We start from the raw sequence: 10532 nt of genomic DNA, 5'->3' as shown, positions 1-10532 counted from the left end.
ACATGGACTTTAACAGATAAAGAAGGCGATCTAAACAAATGTTTATCATCTTAAGAAATATGACCAAAGTGTAGACATTCCCCTATCCTATAAAGATAATGAACATATATTCATGCTATTATTTCAAACTGATTATTTTTAAGAGTGCTCAATGAAAACGTTTTTGTTAGTACTTTTCAGTTTTATTTTAGTCTTGTGGTTCTGGCATCTCTGAAACTAAGTTGATCCTTGAACACAGGGACGTGCACAGGTACGGGCTAATGTTGCCCGGGCAACGGCCCGTTTAGCCTTTTTGGCTGACCTGCCCTTCTGGAGAGAGCGAGAGTTTGTTTTTCTTGTTTCTGTTGTGGCCTAATCAATATCCTAATCCCACAATTAGGATTGTAGCGTTTCGCTGGGGGAAACACAATGTGTCAGCGCTGTCATCTGCCGGTGCGTTAAGACCACCTCAGTGTCGGATTTTGGAAACTTGATTTTGAGTTGTCTCATGGCAGTTAGGGTATAAGGGACAAACCAGGGTACTTTACTTCCTCTTGATACCGTCGGTTATTTATAAAAAAAACACCTACATATAGCCTACTTGTTGTTATTGTGCTTCTGTCTTTCTGTGTCTTTTCATCTGTAAACTCAATCAACGGGGCCGCTCGCTCTCTTTTCTTGATCGCCCTCTCACGGGTGAACAGTTCAATGTCCCGCTTCATTGTAGGATTTCTGCCATGTCTCTACTTTAGTTTGACCATCTCTGTTATTAAGTTATGGAATACTAAATAACTAAGTAATTAGATACCTTACCGTTACTGCGCTCATAAAGAATGATAAGAATAAGAATAATGCGTATTGAACTGGTTTAATTAATTAGTGGGTTTATTTAAGGTAATTAGTTAGAGGCCCTATTTTATCAATATGTCTGCAGAGCAGTTACAATGGTCAAACTACATTAGAACAGAATTGTCCCCATTTTGTCTTTAATAGTAACTAACATTAGATATTTAAATGAGATATGGACCGCAAAACAAAATCAAGTCACTGAATGCAGTCGCCTTTGCTTATTTTGTCATGAGATGTGAATTACTGTTCAATTTAGTTGATGTAATAATCGTTTGGTTTCTTTTACATTAAAAACAAGTTACAATTTTCAAAAGGTCATCCAAATGGATGTGCACATCCCTGCTTGAACATCATCACCTGTGTGGGACTTACATGTGCTAGACATCACTGGAATGAGAGAGTAAAACATAAAACAGATCCACCACATCAAAAGCCACTTTTCCTTCTGCAACTTTCTCTTTACCATTGATACAAGTTGAAAGCATCACCTGTTGTTTGACATAAGCTAAGGTAATTATGAATAAAAACAAAACATTATTCTGGTCAACTGTCAAAATACTCCACACAGGAACTATTAATTTAGGAAAAGATGGCTTTCATTTTGAAAAGAAATTGACATAATCAAAGTTTTCACAGGCATAATAAACAGGCAATTCACGTATGCTTTGTTTAATATTACAATATGATTGTAAGACTTTGAAACTTGACTTAACAAATTAACTACTGCTGGATCCAGTATCAAACGTGGTTTATGTATTATTGTGGTACAACAAAGGTGATAGGATAATTTTTTAATGTGGGAAGTACATGCTAGATTACCTTTAGTATTATTTAAGAGACACTTAAATGCATTTGTTCCAGTACTAAATGAAAATGTAGTATAATATTGTTCCCACCTGTAATTTATTTCACAGCATTTCCACCTCTTCCTTCTGCTCTGTATAAGTTCTGCTTCTCTAACCTATTCTAATTCACATGAGAGCACCGATCACTGCAATCACTCACTTCTGTGTTGCAGTGACCCAGTCTCAGGCAAGCAGGATGACTTAAAGAGCAGCACAGATTATTTCATGAGACTGCAGAGTCAGTCCACCCACCTCAAACTAATGACTTGGAAATAATAGCCTCCAACAATTTTAGATTTTTCACTGACAGTCCACATTACAGCCAGCAGTGTTATTTGGAAACTACGCTGTGATAATGGAAGATACAGATAGAGAGAAGTCATTTGCGATATCAATTAGTTGTGAAAGGAAATGTAATGGTGAATAGATTACGTTTATTTCCAATATATCAAAGACACGTTCATGTTGAACATATCTGTAAGTAAATATCAACATAGCATTGTTTTCCCTATACTGTATATTTCTGGCAACTAAAGTTTGGATTAATTGCTTTATAATTATCTTTAGAAACTCAAAGCACTTAAAGTTAGGAAAAGAGCACATTCTTGGAGAAAATCAATGTTTGAAGACTGAATACACTGACGTTCTTCAATACAATTTAATAGTTAACCCAAGATACTGTTCACCCAGGAAAAGGACAGCATTGAAGTGTATTCAGAAAGACCAATGTTCTTTTTGGTTGTTCCTCCAGTTCCCTTCTTCTTTTTCTTTATTCATCTATGCATATCTTTAAAGGGAATTTATAAATCTCTGAAATGTCTTTACCCCACATGTCTTTACCCCAATCCACACCACCAAGAGCGAATTTGCATCTGTTCGCTCCCAACTACAACTTTCCATGTACTTCAAACTTAATCTTTTTCGAAATGCCCGAAGGGAGAAGGATAGGATTAAGAACGAAGGAAACAGAAGTTGACACCACAGGCCAAATGGTTGCGATATTTTTTTTCTTCTATTTTTACCATAACCAATCTTCACCTAACCATAACTGAGTAAATTCAGTTACGTCAGTATAAGGACAATATTACTTTGTCGATATAGATCTCCCTGGTTGTGATCATTTGTCAAGTAAAATGAAAGAGGAATCAAATCAGATCATTTTTGGAACCTTTGGCTGTAACGGTAGGTCTGACAACATGTTGAACCAAATAATGTTCTCACCTAACCCTTTTTGGGGAAAAATGTGTTGCCTCCACCTTACAAAGTTGTTCGCAAAACACAAAGCATTCTCTTCCTTTTTCATTTCTTATTACCCCAAAACACATACCCAGACCTACTCCCTTCAACTTCTTTCCAGTAAAAGATTGTTACATGTAGGAAAAAACATGCCAGTAAACATAACCTAAGAAGCTATTTATGTTTCCTGTCATGCAAAGAAATAGCAGCAGACAGGGTTGTTATCTGGTGTCCATTCCCAGAGTGATTCTTCTGGATGATGGCCATGGTGACCGCTGAGGTAAACATTGGTTTGGAATCATTAAAATGTAGCCTCAGTCAAGAAGATCTTAGGCCAGTAAATTAACATTACTGGCTTCATCATCAGGCTTCAAGCAATGAAGTTATTTTGTCTTAAGTATATACTTTTTTCCACAGCATTACATTGAGAAAAAGTGGTCTGCCGTATGAATAAAACATACTCACTATTTCTTAACACATTCATGCAGAGCCACAGTTCAGTACAGTGCTCTGGTACCTCTGCCGCAGGAATATAAACACACTATTGGAGCATATTTCTCACTTAAATGTATGTCACAGATATTCTACTCAGATCCTCACTCTCATTTGCTCTTGCTATGTTCTAATCTGTTTTTTCCCGACACTGTATGAATAATGTAAGTTACATTTTTCATGCTGTTAAATTGCTTCAATTTTCTTCACATTGTGTTTACTGTCTGTGTCTGCCGTGACAAAGTGTGAACGTTTGCAGGATTGGAAACTTTCTGTCGAAAGAAAGGAAAGACATAAAATAATATGTTTTACTCAACATAAATGGCCAGGTCAGAAACTGTGTTACAGTCCTGCTACTTAAAGCTATTATTTTTATATAATCAATGGATTAAATGAGTAATGTGGAAATTATTTGTAATACTGATGAACACAGAAACACCAACTCTGTGGTGCCATGATTTTTACATCTCTTATGGTCCTGGTGTGTGACTCATAACTAGAGCTGTATGTTAAGGCTGTACAAAGGCGTGGAATCAAATGCATGATGCAGAGACAAACAAAGTATCAAAATAAAGTGTTTTAATGTAATCAGGTAACAACATACTGAATACATAAAGTAACAAAACAAACACTCAATAAACTGTCTACCTATACTATCACAAAACTACTTAATTAACCTAAAACTCTATTGATGATAAATAAAGATCTAGACGCTGGAATGCTTGGAACACACAAGACAATCTGGCAACGAGGCAGGGGAAGACGAGAACTATACTAGACAGACAACACCAGGTGAAGACAATTTAGACAATCACAACAGCGGGAAAACAGACAAGGCCGGAAACGTACTTTAGACACATGAGGGTAGACAAGACTATCAAAATAAAACAGGAACCTATCCAAACACAGAACATAAAACCTAAACTAGGGAAGAATCTTTAGCAGAGCCGTCTACGCACAAGTACCCTCCCCTCTAGGGACGACAGCTGATGGCCCTGAGACCTCCGAATTACACCTGTAGTAGTCCTCGATTAAGTCTTTGCCCAAGATAAAACTGGACGGGACCCAGGACCATTCTTCAGGACCCTAGCCCTCCCAATCAACCAGAAATTGACGATCTCGGCCTCGGTTTCTCACTGACAGGAGACGTTTGACAGAGTACACCGGACCGCCATCAACAACACGGTTTGGAGGGGGGAACCAGGGGACTGTCCAGAACCGGCTTGATTCGGCTGACGTGGAACGTTGGATGAACCCGTAGTGACCTGGGCAGACGGAGACGGACAGATACAGGATTGATTATTTTAGTGACAGGAAATGGACCCACAGACCTTGGAGCGAGCTTCTTTGACAAGACTCTGAGTGGCAGATCCTTTGTGGACAACCACACCCACTTCCCCGGTCTGTATGTAGGTGCCGCCCGCCGCCGTTGATCCGCTACGTTCTTCATCCGAGCCGAATTCCTCAGGAGGACCTGACGAGCTGCAGCCCAGACACGGTGGCATCTTCTGACTAAGGCGTGAGCAGATGGCACCACCACCTCCTACTCAGTTTCTGAGAATAGAGGAGGCTGATAGCCAAAGACACAGTGAAAGGGAGACAGACCGGTAGCAGAGGTGGGCAAAGAGTTGCGTGCATACTCCACCCATGTCAGATGCTCGCTCCAGGTTGCAGGTTTCTGAGAAACCAGGCAGCGCAGGCACGTCTCCAGCTCCTGATTCAGCCGCTCCGTCTGTCCTTTGGACTGGGGATGATAACCTGAGGTGAGGCTGATGGACGCTCCCAGGAGAGTGCAAAACTCCCTCCGGAACCTTTAGGAAAACTGAGAACCTCGATCCGACACAATGTCTCTGGGAATTCCATGAATGCGGACAACATGAGTCAATAACGCCTGAGAAGTCTCTTTAGCTGACGGCAACTTTGGCATGGCAATAAAATGTACTATCTTAGAGAACCTGTCCACTACAGTGAAGACAGTGGTGTTACCCTTGGATGGAGGAAAACCCGTAACAAAATCCAACGAAATGTCAGACCAGGGCCTGCTGGGAACGGGGAGAGTATGCAGCAGTCCCATCTGTGATTTTGATGATGTCTTGTTCCTGGCACAAATTACGCAGGCGGCCACATATTCGGAGACATCTTTAACCAAGGAAGGCCACCAAAACCTCTGTCGAACGACGAATACGGTCCGCTTGACCCCTGGATGACAAGTGAGCAGTAACGTGTGAGACCAATGAATAACCTGTGACCGCATGGATCTGTGACTCCAATCCTCCAGAGCCATCTTGACTGCCAACAGCTCTCGGTTTCCGACGTCGTAGTTTCTCTCTGCGGGAGATAGTTTGCGAGACAAAAAGGCACAAGGATGCATCTTATGATCCCCAGCCGCTCTCTGTGAGAGAATGGCCCCCACCCCATCATCGGAGGCATCCACCTCCACAACAAACTGTCGTTGAGGATCAAGAACAGTCAGTATGGGAGCTGTGGTAAACCTTATTTTGAACTCATTAAAAGCCTCCTCGGCCCTGAGGCCCCACACAAAGTTAACCCCTGGTGAGGTCAGTGCATGAAGGGGAGCAGCAACAGAGCTAAAGTTCCTAATAAATCATCTGTAGAAGTTAGCAAACCCCAAAAACTGCTGTACCTTCTTCCTATTGGCGGGGGTTGGCCAGTCTGCCATTGCACTGACCTTTGCAGGATCCATCAGGATTTGTCCAGGAGAAATGATGAACCCCAGGAATGAGACAGTTGATGCATGGAATTCACACTTCTCTGCTTTTACGAAAAGGTGATTATCCAGTAGGCGCTGTAGTACTTGGTGGACATGTTGCACATGAGTCTCCTTATCAGGAGAGAAGATTAAAATGTCATCCAAATAAACAAAGACATTCAAAATCTTCCTGAGTATATCATTGACCAGCGCCTGGAAAACTGCTGGGGCGTTAGTTAACCCGAAAGGCATTACGAGGTACTCATAACGTCCTGTTGGGCTTTTAAATCCAGTTTTCCACTCATCCCCCTCCATTATTCTTACCAGATGATAAGCGTTGCGTAAATCCAGTTTTGTGAACACTTTAGCGTCCTGCAATAGGTCAAAAGCAGAGTCAATGAGAGGGAGGGGGTTTCTGTTTTTTACCGTGATGTCATTCAGTGGACTGTAATCGATGCAGGGACGGAGAGAACCATCTTTTTTCTTCACAAAGAAGAAGCCCGCTCCAGCAGGAGAGGAAGACGGTCGGACGAGTCCTGCCTTGAGTTAGGTGTCGATGTAATCCTTCACTGACCCCTTTTCTGGAGCTGACAGGGAGTACAGACGACCCTTGGTATTGCGGCAGTAATCTTAAACAAAGTGCCGTGAGGGACTAAACAAGAGAAAAAACACTGTGGACGCCTAAAAACTCGGTCTTTCCAAAAGTATGCGTTTGACCTTTTATTTCCAAAGCAAAAATGCAATATTCCATATCCATATGCGTATATCCTTGTATAAGTGCGTGTGCGCGGTCAACAAAAATGGTCCTTCTCTAGCTCACTCCCCCATATATTACCAAGTGGCAGGTAAAAGCAACCGGATATAAGCACAAATGTCACCATACAAATCCAATGACACGCCCACCACCTATAGTGACTGAAAAAACAAGTATCGTAACAAACACAGAAATGGCTTCATATGTGGCTCCTACAATTGGGAATCGTGGATCCTGGCAACAAGTCTATAGCACAATCATAAGGTCGATGGGTTGGTAGTGAAAGCCGCACGGCCGGACAGATGAGAAATGATAAATGCGATCTGAGCATAATCTGAGCTATATATGTAGGGCATTAACTTAAAGTGTAGAGGCTTGGAGTCCATGTTGCTGCTCCGCCGGGTTCCTCACTGCCTGGTATATGGCAGAAAACTTCTCCTCATGATGGTGTAGACCAGGGGTATTCAACTACAATCCAACGAGGTCCAGTTAGAGAAAATCTCCCAATGCAAAGGTCTGGAACATCAAATGTCTAACTTGCTTCATGAATTAGTGTGATATGTATTGAAGTAACCTGTAGCTTTATCAACGTCTGCATGTAATCAACAACTGACTGCCAATCAAATAAAGAAAGTAAAATTAAAAAACAACTATTTATTGTCAATTAACATTGAACTATACAGATATAGAGTAAATACTGTGGATATGTGTAATGTTTTCCTCTCGGGCTGCATTTAAAAATAAAATAGAGAAAATAAATAAAATAGCTTTTGAAAATATTTGCATCTTAAAGTGCTTAATCTTAGATAAATAAAATAAAGTGTAGCAGCAGCTTGAGTTTCCCTTTTTCTTTGTTAACCGTTTCACATCATGACATAACTGTTTCAGACAATTATAGAACAATATCAGTCTTTACACATCATAACAATTGAACAGTTTTAAAGTTTCTCTTTCTTTCCCTCTTATATTGCAGTCCCTCACTCACTTTTTTTAAATTCAGTGCGAGAATTGAGCTTGAGCTTGTCCTGGCAGGAGTTTATAAATCTTGGCTGAAATGGTGTCAAAAAAACTAAATTCACAGCCCATTCATTTGGCCTTTCTTTCATTCTGTGCAAAGAAAAAGCAACCTCTTAATCCAGATATCTTACCATGACTCACGTATGCATGTGCACGGTGTGGAATGACCACCAAAACAGAAAGATATGGACACAAGATGTCTGCGAATGTATTTAGTATCCTATCCATCTGAACATGATTTAAGTGGGGGGGGGACCTAACCTCCCCCGGCAAGATTTTTTTTTTGAAATATTGAAGTTAAAAGCATCAATCTGGTGCACTTTGAGAGCACCATGAAGAGATCTATGGATTCATCTTTCAACACCCATTTGAAACTAGTTTATTTTTAACAACTTTTTTGTTACTGTCATATAGTATTTTATACCTGTTTTTAATTTAGTCTCATTAATAACTACAATGATCATATCAAGGTAACCTCACTGAGCTGAGGTTATTTGAGCCTCTCAGGAGAGAGCTCTCTTCCACCTGGTTGTAGAAAAGCTCTTTAAATTTGTTAGCATAGCTAGCTAACCAGATGCTAATAACAACAGATCGCCACTGTGCTTACAACTAAAGACACAGCAACGCAAACACTGCGGCATGTGTACGGCTCCTTATGGGTACTACAATATTTGAAGGGCTTGAGCGGCGTTCCGGAGCTCTCTGTCAGCACTCCTTTCAGACAAGACATATACCAGGTGAAGACACGTTAAGCTTGTGTTGTGTTCAAGGAACCTTTCCTTGGCCAGGAAAAACAGGTACTCACTTGTTTAATTATGTTTGCGTTCTAGATTTCTTCTTCTTTTCTGAAGTGAGAAGTTGTCCTTCAGTCGTACTGACAGACGGACTCCCCACCCCCAAAACGAAAACTCTTCGGTTCTCCACAAATCAGCGTTAAAAAAGCGGGAGGCCCCGAAAAAAACACTATTAATGTATTGATTATAGCTCCGGGTCCGTATAGGTCGGCGTCTGGGTCCGGATCCGGACCTCGGTCCGCCTGTTGCCGACCCCTGGTGTAGACGTTCGCCCTGAAGTCGTATCGTATGCTTTAACTGGTTCTGCATCTGCTAATTCCATGTTTTGGCCAGATTGTACTGTTAAGGCTGTACAAAGGCGTGGAATCAAAGATGCAGAGACAAACAAAGTATCAAAATAAAGTGTTTTAATGTAATCAGGTAGCAACACACTGAATACATAAAGTAACAAAACAAACACTCAATAAACTGTCTACCTATACTATCAAAAAACTACTTACTCAACCTAACACTCTATGGACGATAAATAAAGATCTTGACGCTGGAATGCTTGGAACACACAAGACAATCTGGCAACGAGGCAGGGGAAGACGAGAACTATATATACTAGACAGACAACACCAGGTGAAGACAATTTAGACAATCACAACAGCGGGAAAACAGACAAGGCAGGAAACGTACTTTAGACACATGAGGGTAGACAAGACTATAAAAATAAAACAGGAACCTATCTAAACACAGAACATATAACCTAAACTAGGGAAGAATCTTTAGCAGAGCCGTCTACGCACAACACTGTCTCACACTCTCCCACCACAACTGTAGATAACTTTATGCTGGAAGCATAAGGCCATATCTTTTTACACGTTGCCTCTGCAAGATGGTCATGAACCTCCGATCTTTGGTAACTATGCGCCCACTGCGCACAGTGGACAGAGATTTAACCAGAAGGAGAGAAAGAAGCTGGAAAAAGAGCAAACACAGGTGACTTGTAGAAGGTCACCTTACATAGATCAATAGCCACACAGTTACTGACAATCTTCTGTTGGCACCAGATCATTCAGGGACTATCGAGAGGTAAAGAAAGCAGGTCATGCAATAAAAAACTGGATGAATTGCAGAAAATAACATACTTGTCTTTCCGTTTGGGACAACCACCTAGTATTTGTGTGTACTTTATCTATGACTTTGGTATGGAATACCTGAAAATGCTGATTAAAGTGTAGCATGTTGTCTCAAAGTCTCACTGTCACTTCATTCCTGCAACATCTGTGTGCACCGTTATGGTGTAAAAACAGCCTCTCTACCAATTGGATCAAATATAGAAGTCAGCCGAATTAGTGTTGATACTGCAAGGAGACGTAATGTGTGTGAAAAAAAATGTAAGATGTTGTTTAATTGCTGATATTAGGGGTGTAACGGTTCACAAACATTTTGGTTTGGTACGTACCTCTGTTTTTAGGTCACGGTTCGGTACGTTTTCGGTACAGCAGAAAAAATGATCACAAAACATAAAACATATATATATATATTTTTTTATTATTATTAAACTGTGAATAATGTATTCACTCAAATAAATACAAAATATAATAAAATAGACATTAAAGGTGGGGTAAGTAATTTTGGAGAAACCAGCTCGAGTGCGCTAGAATGTAAAAATACAAAACCGGAAAAAAATCATTTTAACCGGGCCGGCTAAAATGATTGGTTATGCTTTTTGCAGTACTACGGCTTCCACAGATGACATTTTTTTATGTTTTTTTTCTCAAAGCACTTAAGATATTCATTGCTATCGGGATGTTAAGAGCATTCCATGGAATTTAACAAAAAGTGAATCTTGAGCCGGTTTTTCAAAC

This window comes from Notothenia rossii, assembly GCF_949606895.1.
Source record: "Notothenia rossii genome assembly, chromosome: 1".
In the NCBI taxonomy this organism is placed as follows: domain Eukaryota; kingdom Metazoa; phylum Chordata; class Actinopteri; order Perciformes; family Nototheniidae; genus Notothenia; species Notothenia rossii.
The sequence above is the reverse complement of the archived record's forward strand: the minus strand, read 5'-3'. Positions refer to the sequence as shown.